This window comes from Myotis nattereri (assembly GCF_964212035.1).
Source record: "Myotis nattereri genome assembly, chromosome: 9".
In the NCBI taxonomy this organism is placed as follows: domain Eukaryota; kingdom Metazoa; phylum Chordata; class Mammalia; order Chiroptera; family Vespertilionidae; genus Myotis; species Myotis nattereri.
The window spans coordinates 73,996,586-74,010,361 of record NC_138084.1 but is presented as its reverse complement, the minus strand read 5'-3'; positions in this window follow the sequence as shown (position 1 = coordinate 74,010,361).

The following is a 13,776-nucleotide window of genomic DNA, read 5'->3' as shown; positions in this document are numbered from 1 at the left end:
AGCAAAACATTTTCACTTCACAGGAATCTGAAGCTGCCAAGTGTGAAGCCTGGTGCTCTCATTTGCATGTCAGTCCCAGAATGCTTTTCCAGCCTCAGCTCTTTTGAGCTTGCTGTTTTAGGGAGAATAAAGAAAAGGGTGAGGCACCCCCATGCCTTTTCAGTTTTGTGTAAATTATACCTCTGAGATGCAAAGAGAAGTAGGACGGTTTCCCTTTGCCCTAAGCTTAGTGTGACTTCCAATGAGATGTGAGAGTTTGGGATAAGTAGAAGAGGTATTGTGTTCACCCATCACTGTTCTCAAGCAAACTTTGGGCGCATGGATTCTAGTTACTTCCCATCAGTTTTTATTTCTCCTTTCAGCTGCATACATCGCAGTTTCGGAGAGGCTGAGAACTTTATGATTTCCTGACCTCGGGCATCCCCAGTTAAATGGGTCATCGTCATCTGTGTGTTCACTCAACTGGCCTCTGCTGCCAGTTCTGCTGTCGGGTAGGTGCCCTTGCTGACCTCTGCCTCCAATGGCAACTGGAGTGAGAATGTGGTCAGCTGGGGGCATGGCTCACTGACACTGACTGGCTCAGTGACCGGTAAGTACTTCTGACCATCTTACCACCCACTGCCTTGTGAATGCGCAGCTTCAGAGACATGAAATCGCAATGTCTCTCCATCCACAGAAGTGAAACAGACTTTCTTGGTCTTGATTGTTACTATAAAGGGAAAAAAACTGAGGCCAGAATGGGCAAGGCTCCTCCAAGGTTTTATGGGAAGTTGGCAGGAGAGTTTATATAGAAACCCACGTCTCTGGTTGTAGAAAGTGACCAGGAGCCCCCGCTTTGTGCCTGTCACTGCCCTGGGCTGGGGATACAGGAGAGAGAGAGGGAGAGAGAGAGAGAGAGAGAGAGAGATGCCTTCAGAGGGCCTACCTTCCCAAGGCAAATACAGATAAAAGTTACTAGTAGTTACGATCTATGTGAAGAGTGTTATCATATTGCAATAAGCCATTTTTAACCTCTGACTTCCAAGTCCGGGAGGGAAAACTCCTGCCTTTATTGTTCTTACCGTCATCTAGATGAAGTGTCTAGTTAGTGAAATATAACCCTAGCGACTCAAGTGCCAAGAAAGACAATGATTTTTAGGACATTTAATTTATTGTTTAATTAATTTAGTTTATTGGACACTTTTTATTGGTCACACACTGCGTTAGGCATTATAAATTCAAAGAAAATAAAGGTAGGATCTAGCGGGTGCAGGGCAAATGGAGAGTTACATGAATGAATGGATGCTTCGGATGAAAGGTCACGAATACCGTAGGAATAAAGGTTTGCAGAAGTGAAAGAGAAGGGAGGACAAAGACATCAGGAGGTGGTGGATTCAGGTGGATTCTGGGAGATGTGAAATGGCTCAACGCGACAAAGGGTCATGTGCGTGAGCTGGACTTCAACGGGGAAGAAACAACAAGATCAAACGCAGATGCGTGAGGCTTGCTGGTGGCCCTCAGTCTGGGCCTGCCTTCTGCACTAAATCCAGCTGTGCTGCCCCGGCGAAGAGCAGAGCCCAGAGGAGGAGCCTCTTCCCACAGGTCCGCGTGGGAGCACAGCCCGGTGGGCAAGAGCTCAGGCCCCGAAGCCAGACCTCCTGGGTTTAGTTCTGGCTTTGAACCCTTTTAGCTTAGTTTTCCGTTTTCCATCTTAGTTTTCTCATCTTTACAATTGTAACAGTTAAGGAATGAGTGATGGCAAGTACTTAGAACGGTTCCTGGCATACACTCAATGCATGTTAGCAATTACTGCTTGGGCCATGGTGGACTAGCAGTACATGCTCCTGGCTCCTGTCCACCGAGGGTAGGTACACGGTCCCTTCTCCCAGGACCTTGGACAGAAGACACTCTTGTAGAGACCATGGGCCAGTCAGTAGACTCTGTGAGGGAAATGGGGAAAACGTTTCTTGCTGCTTGAAACTGTGTTGCCACCACCTGGGGGTGGGCCTGGAGGAGGTAGGGATGTTTTTCTCCTTCCCTATTTCTATTCTAGCTCCCTGTTCTTACCAATATCTATTTACAGTGTAAAAATATCTAAGATTTGTGGGCAGCTCCGAGTACCCACCAGAGGGAAGTTGGGTAAATGACAGGTCTCCTGCGGTCACTGCCAGTTCTGCTCAGCCTCAGGCGGTGAGGCTCCCCACCCTCCTGTCCGTCTCGTCCTCTCCAAAATAAGTGCTGGGCTGTTCTGGGCTGTGGTATTCTTATCCCCACCTCTTACTGTCCTTGTCCATGAAAAGTAAGATGCTTTCTGCCAGTCTATCAGCCTCCTGGATTCCTCCTTGGTTTCAGAGCAGAGCTGTCCTCATAGCTGCCATCCAAAGCCTAACTGTGGTCAGGCCACCTGGACAGGCCTCTTTGCATCTGGACCTGAGCTCTTCACTCAGCTCCCCATTTCATTTCATTCCCTTTCCTCAGAGCACCTTCATTTCTCCCTCCCACACTCTCCTCAACTTCACCATCCGAAGGGCCCACCCAAATGTTCACCTGGCCATAAAACACGATCTATAAAAATTATATAGACAACTATCTTCTTTCGGTCTCATAACTTACATTAGATGAGGCTAGTTTTTCTTTAATAAATTTTTAAATTTTTGATCAACCCATCCACAACAAAAAGTGTGCAAAAAAATTTTTTTTAAATATATTTTATTGATTTTTTACAGAGAAGAAGGGAGAGAGATAGAGAGTTAGAAACATCGATGAGAGAGAAATATCAATCTCCTACTGGGGATGTGCCCGCAACCCAGGTACATGCCCTTGACCGGAATCGAACCTGGGACCTTTCAATCCACAGGCAGACGCTCTATCCACTGAGCCAAACCGGTTTCTGCACAAAAAAATTTTTTTAAAAAATTCACCTTTTACCAACAATAATTTTCTTCTCTGGATAGGACATTTGAAAAAACCTGAGAGCCCAGCTTTCCTTAAGAGCGTGCCAACTCCCCCACACATTTGGTCCCTAGCCATTGGCTCTTTTCAGATAAATTTTAACACAACCATTAGCTTCTCTACAGATTAAATTCTTGGTCTTGGCATTTTAGAGATGATTCTAAATTGATATATAATGTTGTGAAGATTGAATATTTATCCTTTCAGAGGATTTGAAGCCATGCTTATGTAAGAAAGATTTCTCAGCTATGAAAATACTGACAGCTTCACACAACTGCGTTTCATCAGCAACACAGAAGCACACTATGATCCCACAAACACAGTCTATCTGCAAAGATAACCTGCTTTGTGCTTTATAGAAAGTTTGCCAGTTTGTTTCCCATTAAATGGTGACTACTATCACACAGGAAAAAATGCAACTCTTTATACAAGATAAGTTTGGAAGAAGTTGTATCTTTGAAACAATGATAAATCACATAACTCTAATAAAAATGATGAAAGGAATCAAAAATAATTTTCAAAACTCCTTAAACCTAGTAGTTCCCAAGAGAGGATTGAAACCGCATTTTATCAAATAAACAACTTCAGCATTCAGCTCTTTCCTTCCATTTCCTAAAGTGACTTCCACCACTTACCTTAAGAGCTTTCCCAGGTAGATGATGGACTTCACCATGGCTTGTGAAGTCAGAGATAGAACACACACACTTAAAAAAAAAAAAAAAACCCACAAAAAAACAGACTAAAAATTCTAGCACATAAGCCACTGGAATTCCAAGGCTTAATTTTTCCAATTTATGTTCTTCTTATTACTGGTGAGTTTCATCAATGATTTCCAAAGTTTTGTCCCATGACCAGCAACATTAGCATCACATGGGGACTTGTTAAAAATCCAAATGACCAGGTTTTATCCCAGACCTATTTCATCAGAACTCGGGGCGGGAGCGGGTAGGGCCCATGATTCCGGCTGTATCCCAAAGTTTGGGAACCACTGCTCCCGCTTGGTTTGCAGGGTTTGCTAATCGAGTGGATGTTAGAAGAAGAGAGGAGTGCAGGATGCCTCACGGGTATCTGAGCAGCTGATTCCATGGTTAGAAAATTGAACCATTGGTGACTCAGAGCCTCATACAGTTGCCCTCAATATTACTTAGGATCTTTAAAGGGACTGAACTAATTTCCAGATTATATACCTCCTACCATTCTGTCTCAAAGGTACCCTAATTGGCTTTTGTCTCTAACTTTCTATAATGAACTCTATGGTCATTTCTAAATTCTTATCTTGTTTGTCCCTTCATCAGTATTTGACATAACGTACCTTTCAAAAATAATTATTCATTTATTTCCGAGGCTCCTATATCAGTGACACAGACGCTCACTCAAATTAGGATAATTCAAAGAGGGAGTACGTATAAAGAGACTAATTACCAACATATAAGAAGGGTGTAAGGGAAGGATAGGTGATAGGACAGGAACTTGGGGCTATGAGAAATGGTGCTGATGCCACCTTAAAAAAGATGAGGACAGGAAGAAGTTATTAGAACTCCAGAAGAAATATAATCATGTATGCCGACCAGTTTGGGAAGACCTGTGACCTTCTGTTGAGGATCATGGCCAGGTTGAAGCAAGCTCACAGGAAGAAATATATACCCTCACCCAGCCTTTCTCAAAGTGAGGTTCCCAGACCAGTCACATCAGCAACTCCTGGGAACTTAAAAAATGTAAATCTTTGTCCCACTCAAGAATCAGTAACTCTGAGATTGAGTTCTAGCACTCAGTTGAACAAACCTTGCATGTGATTCTGATAAATTCAATAAAGCAATCTGTGATGCAAAGTGCTGAGGTCCCATAAAAATCTCTGTATTGCTTGTGGATTCCAAAGAAATAACCCAGAGAACTGGCTGTGAAAGACATAGGTTTATTAGGACTTAATGTGTGCGCACTGGTGGCAGCCAACTGCTGAAATTGTCCTGCTAAGTCCCATCAAGCCTGCGGACAGACCACACCAGGGTGGCTGGCCAGTGCTATTGTTTTGCTGCCACCTAGACTTTCCCATCACAAGGCTTTATAGAGCAAAGAAAACAGAAGAAACAGGGCATGCTGGGTAGAGGAAAGTGCATGAGATCAAAACACTAGCTGTTTGCAATCCAGGCTCACATCTAGAAGCAGTTTCTCTTTGGTCTTTCTTAGACCAAATTGCTGGCCATTCCCAAGGTCTCTCAGTTCACTTACCGATAGCCTTCCCTATTTCCCACAGGATGGGAGGGGGAGTTGGAGCATGGGAAGGGGCCCATGTTTCTATTTACCATACATAGTCTTATTACCTTTGTTCTAATGTCCTGATAGTGATAGGGGCAGAAATAGAATATTGGGGACCAACTATAATTGTAAGGAATATTAATCATGCTCTGGTCATGGGTGTGGATGCAACGAAAAGGTGAAGAATTGGGGCAAATAATCCAATCTATCACACTTGACTTTAATGGAGCAGGGAAATATGCTAGTAATTCTCCTGTGGGATTGGAAGGACAATTGGAAATATTTGTTGAACACCACTAAAAGACTTTAGTGGTATGAACCAAAGTCCTTACAATAACCTAAAAGATTCAATAAAATCTGGTTTCTCCTAGCTTCCTAATTTCACCTCCTGCCACTCAACTATTACAGCCCCATATAAAGCAAACTTCTACCTCGGAGCTTTGCACTCACTATTTATTTTGCCAGGAATATTCTTTTATTAGGTATTTACATAGTTTTCTCTTTTATGCTCTTTAGACCTTTGAAAACCTTAGCTAAAATTGAATTCCCCTGGACTATTAAATTCCTTTCCCTGCTTTTATTATCTACTAGAGGCTTGGTGCGCGACATTCGTGCACTTGGGGGGCAGTCCGCTCAGTCTGGCCTGTGCCCTTTAGCAGTCCAGGAGCCCTTGGGGATGTCCTACTGGGAGCAGGCCTAAGCCGCAGTCAAACACCCTTCGTGCTGCCGCAAAGGTGGAGAGGCCTTTGCCTAATGATATTGCCTGCCACCACTGCTGTGCTCACCAGTCATCAGCTTGTGGCTGCGCGGCGCTCCCCCGTGGGAACACACTGACCACCAGCGGGCAGCTCCTGCATTGAGCATCTGCCCCCTGGTGGTCAGTGCACATCATAGCGACTGGTCGTTCCACTGTTCAGTAGATTTGCATACTACCCTTTTATGAAGTAGGATAGCCAGAACACTTCTTTCCTTCTCACATTAGTATATACATGTTACTTATTTATCTACCTGCCCTCATTATAAGCTCCACAGGACAAAGATTTTTGTCTGTTTTGTTCACTGTCTCAAGCCCCTCTATTTGTGCCTGGCCTATAAGGGAGAAGGCATCTAATAACTTTTTGTGGAATAAATTAATGAATATCCTGGGATCTGATATTTTTTGTCATCAGAGACAGGGTTTGCATTTGTATTTCAGAAGTTGACAAGGATTCTGTTGCCTACTAAAACCAGTTCAGCCCAGTTTGACTGACTGGCCTGTCTACATTAACCTAATCCTCAATCTTTTCTGCAGGCAATATCATTTGGCAAAAGCAACTTTACAGAATAAATGGGAGACCCCAGAAAAAGGCAGGATTTTATTGCTGTATCATCCTCTAAATTATCACATGGAGATGAATTTCTTCCCCTGGGGGCATTTGGCAATATCTGGAGCATTTTTTTGATTGCTACTAATGGGGTCAGGGTGCTACTGACATCTAGTCAGTAGAGGCCAAGAAGTACTTAGTAGCTTGCAATGCACAAAACAGCCCCCTCGTACCCCATAAACACACACACACAACAAAGAATTATCTAGCTCTGAGTGTCAATAGATCTGAGCGGAGATGCTGGCTAAGGGGAGCGAGAGGCCCTGACCTCAATGGTTCTGAAAGTTGCTTCAGATAATCAATGTTGTACTACCTATCAGTGTAAGACTGCAAGTACCACACGAGCAAGAGTTAAGATGCTATTATTGGCCTACGACTGGCACCTCATACTGCATCTAAAATATAGTCGTTTCTCAAAAAATAATTGTTGAACAAGTTAATGGAAGAAGATGACATAAAACCCTAGATATATCTGAGACACAATACCATGATGATGATTAAGCACTGCCTGGTTTCCTTTATTCTATTTTAAGATCAAATTGAGACCTATACTATTCACAGCTCTGTGGCTCTTAGTCTATTTTCAATTTCTATGAGAAGAAAAAGGAAATGTCCTATTAGTCCCCCTTGTGCAAAAGCTCATATATTTCATTAAAACGTCTGCTGGAGAAATATGTTTCCCCCTATGGATAAAACAGGAAATGATTTCAGTTCCTGTAAAACTTAATGGGGTGAGCTTGAGGTATTGAAACTCAGAGAACTATTTTTAGTTTGTTCTTGAAAGCATTTTTGGGTAAATAGTTGACCAAACTATTTTCTTTTCCCCCCCAATCAATACACTTGCTGATTCAGTCTGGATTTTTTCTCCATTGCAGGCTTCCAGTGAGCACAAGCTGTATTGCTCAGCAAAGCTAATATGTTCATCTGTTTGCCATTTCTTGTTAGAGCTCTTTATCACACTCCATGTCTTCATGGAGGTTAGTATGTGTATACAGGGGCAAGGAATTCATCACACAAACCTTCAATTTTTATTTAAGTAATAGCCATGATTGTAATTGGTGTTCAGATAATGTTTAACTGAGGGGGGGAGAGAGATAGTTGTTGTTGTTTTTTCTTAAATAAAATGAGGGTCCTGGTGAATAAGTAAGGTGCTTTTCTCCTAAGTATTGAGGGCACACTTTTCCAGAAGACCCAGAAATCAACACAAAAACAAATAAACAAAAAAAAAATCTCAGGATCTAGGATTTAGCAAAAGGCTGTGGAAGTTAGAAGACACTGCTGGATCCCCCATCTTCAACCTTTCTTCAATCATTGTCTTCCCCTTGAGGTATAAGATTCTAACATTAACCTGAGGGCTGGGCGTGGATCCTTGGAGACATTCCTGACTTCCCTCTTTCTCTTACACACTAAATTCAAAGCTTTGCTTTTCAAGTGCATCCTGAAACTGCTGCTTCTCACTTACACTTCTTTGGGCTCCATAGAGAAAGCTTCCTCGCTCTCCTGCGTTTGCTTCATTAAGCTTCTTCTACTCTTGTGTTCCTACAGTCAAATCTCTACACAGTGAGAACTTTTTAACAACTTGTCATAGTATTTTACTTCCCTGCTCAAAACTAAGGACTTGCCAATGTACTCGGAATCTAAACTCCTTACCATGACCTGTCTGACCCCACATACACTGGCCCTGCCTGCTTCTTTCACCTGCTTTCTTACCCACTCCACCTACCCCTCTTGCTGTTCCTTGGACCATCCCTAGTTTGTTTTGCCCAGGTCCATGTGCACTTGCCAACCCCTTTGTATAGAATGCTCTTCCCCCAAATATTTCCACCCACTTTTTCCTCTCTTCCTTTCGATCTGAGCAAAAATGTCACCTCCTTAGAAGAGATACCTTCCTTAGCTTCTCTAATGTGCTTTTCGTTCTTATAGCAATCATCACTATATAAAATTATATGTATTTATGTTCTGTTTCTACCCTGGAGTAAATTCCAGAACCCTAGAACACTGTTTATTGTCCTTGGTGCCTAGATTGTGCTTCCCTTACATTAGACACTTGTTCATTATTAAAGAAATGAAACTTGACCAAAATGTTCAGTGATGACCTCAGGGTCCATGCTTGAGAGTGTAGGGGAGAAAACTTTCTACGTAAATTCTTTAGTTCTGTCTCCTATCCACTGACTTGGACTGATGGTGTTACAATGTGATTAAGGATGTAGGTTGTAGAGGAACTGCCTGGAGTTTACTGTTTTCTGACCTTGGGTAATTTACTTGAACTATCCGTGGTTCACTTTTTCTTTTATTTAAAAATTTTTAAATTGAATTTATCGGGGTGACCTTGGTTAATAAAATTATACTGGTTTCAGGTCACTTTTTCATTTTTATAAAACATAACAAACAAAATAATGTTGCTTTGTAATAAAAAGCTTTATATTTTTATTAAGTGTAAATTTTAAATAACTGTTACTCTTAAAAAAATTGAAATATATATTTTTTAATTTCACAGAACTCATTTATCATTGAGTTATGAGAATTAAGTGAATATATAGAAGCTGCAGAAAAATTCATTGCACATTATAAATACTCAGTAGAAAGGCCTTATTATTACAGTCAATATCCATTATTTGCAGCTTCTGTATTTGCAAATTTGCCTACTCCCTAAGATTTATATGTAACTTCAAAATCAATACATGCAGAGTTTTTGATTTTGTTTTTTATGGTAATTTATGAACATGCACAGATTGGGAAAAAGTTTGAGTTGTCCAATACACATGTTCCCAGCTAAGGTCATTCAAGGTGACACTCTGCCCCTTGTTTCAACTCTCATAAACAAGCGTTTTTCTCATGTTCTATTTTGTGCCATGTTTTTTTTCACATTTTTGTGCATTTTGTTGGTGATTTTATCAGTTAAAATGGCCTTCAAATGTAGTGTTGAAGGGCTGTGTGGTGTGATTTATGGTGAAAATCCATGTGTTAGATAAGCTTCACTCAGGCATGAGTTATAAAGCTATTGGCTATGAGTTCAATGTTCCTGATTCAACAATATATACTAAACTAGAGGCCCAGTGCATGAAAATTCACACACTTGGAAGGTTCTCTCAGCCTGGTCTGTGCCCTCTCACAGCCCGAGTCCTCGGGGGATGTCTGACTGATGACTTAGGCCCTAGGTGGGGGATGGGGGGAAGGAGGGTGGGTTCTAAAGCCATCAGTCAAACATTCTTAGCATTGCTGAGGAGGCTGATGAGGCGGGAGAGGCTCACTTCACTGTTGTTGCACTCGCAGCTGTCAGCCCGGCTTGTGGCTGAGTGGAGCTTCCCCTTTGGGAGCGCACTGACCAGCAGGGGGCAGCTCCTGCATTGAGCGTCTGCCCTGTGGCAGTCAGTGCATGTCATAGCGACTAGTCATTCCACCATTAGGGTCAATTTACATATTACCCTTTTATTATATAGGACTAGGTGTCTTTAAGTAGAAACACACATAAAATAACATTGTATATTGATTGACTGAGATACATGTTATAGCCAGAGGTTCCCAGTAACCTAAACCTGTGCTTTTCCTGAGAGCTGTGATTCAGTATTCTCTAATCCAGTGTTTGTAGTCATGTTATAGAGCAGGGGTGGGCAACCCCTGGCATGTGTGCCAAACAAGGCACGCCAGTAACTTTTGCTGGCACGTAAAACCTTCTCTTATAATCTTCCATTTACAATTTTTTTCTTAATATCGACTTTTTTATTTTTCAGATAAATTCAGTATAGGTGCATCTTAGATAAATAAATAATTTTACATAACAAGTTATCTTAAAGACCATAGACATGGATTGACGAGAGAGGGGAAGAGCAATTTCTATGCCTCTGCCTTAACTCTCCCTGCCTTCCTAGATCCGACCAGTGTTTTGGTTTCATCCACATACGCTTGTGAATCTTTGTCCTCAGTGATGAATTTTGTTAAGTCTCGTAATAGGAGTAGCCTGACGGATGAAAGTAGTAGCTCGTGCATGTCTCTAAAGGTCACAAAATATAAACCTGATGTAAAAATCTCTGTCATCTGTGATGCAGCAGCAAAAGTCCCACTGATAATATCAAACGGATTCATAAAGTTTTCTGTCGGACTATCAGTGTACATGTATACATTAAAAAATAAGTGTATTTTTCATCATCATATACTGTTTTTGTCGCTCGAATGAATTTTATTATTTCTTCAAGGTTCTTCACATATGTATCCTTAAGAGATATCAAGTAGGCGTAACATGTTCTCAAAAAATTAGGGTTGGCATGCAGAAGAATTTTGAGTCAGAGATTTTGCTGGTTTTGGCACGCACTCACAAAAAGTTTGCCCACCCCTGTCCTAGAGGATACAATAATTACTGTAAATAATGAGAATTGACTGTATCTCTCTCCTTCCAGTCACTAATCAACTTCTCCAGAAAGTAGTTGTAACTCAAAACCTCCATTTCATCACATGTCCTTCCACATTGTTTTATCTCCTGGCTCACACCTCTACCATTTGGCATTCTCAGACTCCATGAGAGGAATTTGGTGCGACATCCAGACCCATGCAAACAAGGGGCTCCTTCAAGACTCTCAGCTACTTTCTGCATGTTGATGTCATTCTCCCCTCTCTCTCTTTGCAGTGTGATTTTCTCTGGACTTTTTGATCTACATAGAAGGAGAACAGTTGTCATTAGACATTGATTTTTACATCCTGCCATCCAAATAAACAAAGAGAGACTGTCAAAATCTCTTCTCGGTTCTATACATCCTAAGGAAGACCTAAGTCCCAGGTTGGGTCAGGTGCCGCTACCCTGGACACTCAGTTGAGAGCAGGGTGCACGTGTGGTACATGAAGTGTTGGTTGTTATCGCTACAACTCTGTGGGTGATGTCTATAGTTTATAGCTACATTGGCTGATGCAGTAGCCGCTACTCACAAGGTGGTTATTCACATTTAAATATAAATTAATTTAAATAAGTAAAATTCAAGTCTTCAGCTCTACCAGTCACATTTCAAGTTCTCAATGGCCACATGTAATTAGTGGCTACAGTACTGGGACAATACAGATATAGTACATGCTCCTCATCACCAAGTTCTAGTGCACAGTGCCACTACAGATAAAATGGTTTTCCTCAGAAAAGGAGTGGAGGTGTGGATAGGGAGGAGTGTTTGGGGCAGTGAAATCAGTAGATGTCTCCTATATTTTCTTTGCAAGACTTGATAAAACTGGTGCAGTCCCCATGGGGCAATTTCTTCCTCTGGTACTCAGAATATTTTTATTCTCTTGCTGGGTAATCCTTCCCCCTCACCCTCCCTTCTCTTTTAAGTGGCTCAACTGTCCCTGTGACTTTTCATAGCTACAGGCTAATGACTCCCAAATTTACATCTCATTCCCAGATCCCTCTTCTAAGTTACGGGCTCACAGACCTGTCTATTCAATACCTCCAATCACATATGTCAAAGCCCATTTGGCATTAACATCACATTGAATTCTTGATCTACTCCAAACCCCCTCCTCTTTCCATGTCCCCCATCTCAATAAATGAAATCTCTTTCTGCCCAGTGTGTTATGCCAGAGGTCTTGGAAAAAGCCTTGACATCTTCCTTCTCCCTCTCAGCACCCCTTTGGTCAATTAATCATTCAAAATATTTCTCTAATCTAGCCACTTTTAAAAAAAAAAAATTTTCTAGCATGACCAGTGTGGCTCAGTAGTTGAGTATCAACCTATGAACCAGAAGGTCACGATTTGATTCCGTCAGGGCACATGCCCAGGTTGCAGGCTTGATCCCCAGTGAGGGGCGTGCAGGAGGCAGCCTATCAATGATTCTCTTTCATCATTGATGTTTCTATTTTTCTCTCTCCCTCTCTCTTCCTCTCTGAAATCAATAAAAATATTTTTAAAAATTTTTTTTCTAATGCCACCATCTTAATGTCACATTCTCCTTCCACTTTTCCCATGACTAATATTTATTCAACTTTCTGCTTCTGCTCTAATGTCATCTTCTTAAGAAATCCCTCTCTGCCCCTGACTTAAAGTTTACCTTTTAATGTCATTCCCACATTATGCTTTTCTCAAATATGATAAACTATTTGTTTAATGTCTAACCTTCTTTCTCTAGTTTGATAAGGGCAGGAAACATAACTGTTTTGTTTGTGAGCTTTGTGAATTCTTCTTTTTGTCCTTTAAGTTGTGGTTATGAATGTCCTTCAGGTTTTGTTTTTCCTCTTCTCAAAAGATGAGTCCCAGTCACCATTACAAGCCTTGGCTCTTCTGAGAGACATGATCTCCTCTCAAAATTAGCCTCTCCTTCCTGCCCCCTTAGTTTCCTGAGGAGCATATGTTCTCTCAAAATTCCAACTATATGACCCTTTCCCTCAGGACAGCTCACAAGCCTGCACTGATCTCCCATACAGTCATTGAGACCTTTGAATCCTCCTGTTAACCTTTCTTGCAGTCGCAGCCCATTTAAATAACACCTCCTAGAGATAAGCAATGTACCATCTGCCCAAACACTAGGGGCCTATATCCTTCCTGTCTCTGAGGTCTCACTTCTGTCCTTATCTCATTCCCTAGAACTTTGAGGAGCTTCCTAATTCATACCCCTACCACCATCATTTCCTGTAGACTTCTGTCATTTCCCAACATTGCAGAAGTGTTCTGTTGAAAAGAACCTATAGAACACCTTACCCTTCTGATTTTGTAAATGAAGAAACAATAGGTCCAGCAAGTGGCAGACTTGTCACTATACCCAAGGCCTTCTTCCTTATACTTGCTCAGAAAGCCTCATGGCTTCCTCTCCTACATGTGAAAGACAAAAATTCTTTGCTAGCCATCCACACCAGATTCTCTGTAATCAGAAGTTTTCTATATCCCTATTCTTGGAAATCCTTATATTCACCATATCCATAGATTTGCTGGAGGATCTTTGTTCTTTTTGTTTATTCCACCTACAACATCTTTCTCCCGTTTTATCCTCTGTCATGGACCTTGGGTTTGAACCCCAAAGCATGCCTTAAAGTGTTCTCTAATACATTTTGTTGTTGAATGACTAACCAAATATTTAATCACTTTTCCCCATATTGAATGTGGCTAAATTTCCTTTAATAGAAGTCAATAAATACCCATCACCGTATTCCAAGGTTTGTACTAAAATGGAAAATATTGGCAAACATTCACTTGATGCATTCAACTCTCAAAAAGCAGTGATTTCTTACTAGTTGGCAATTTTAGCCCTATTACTTGCCC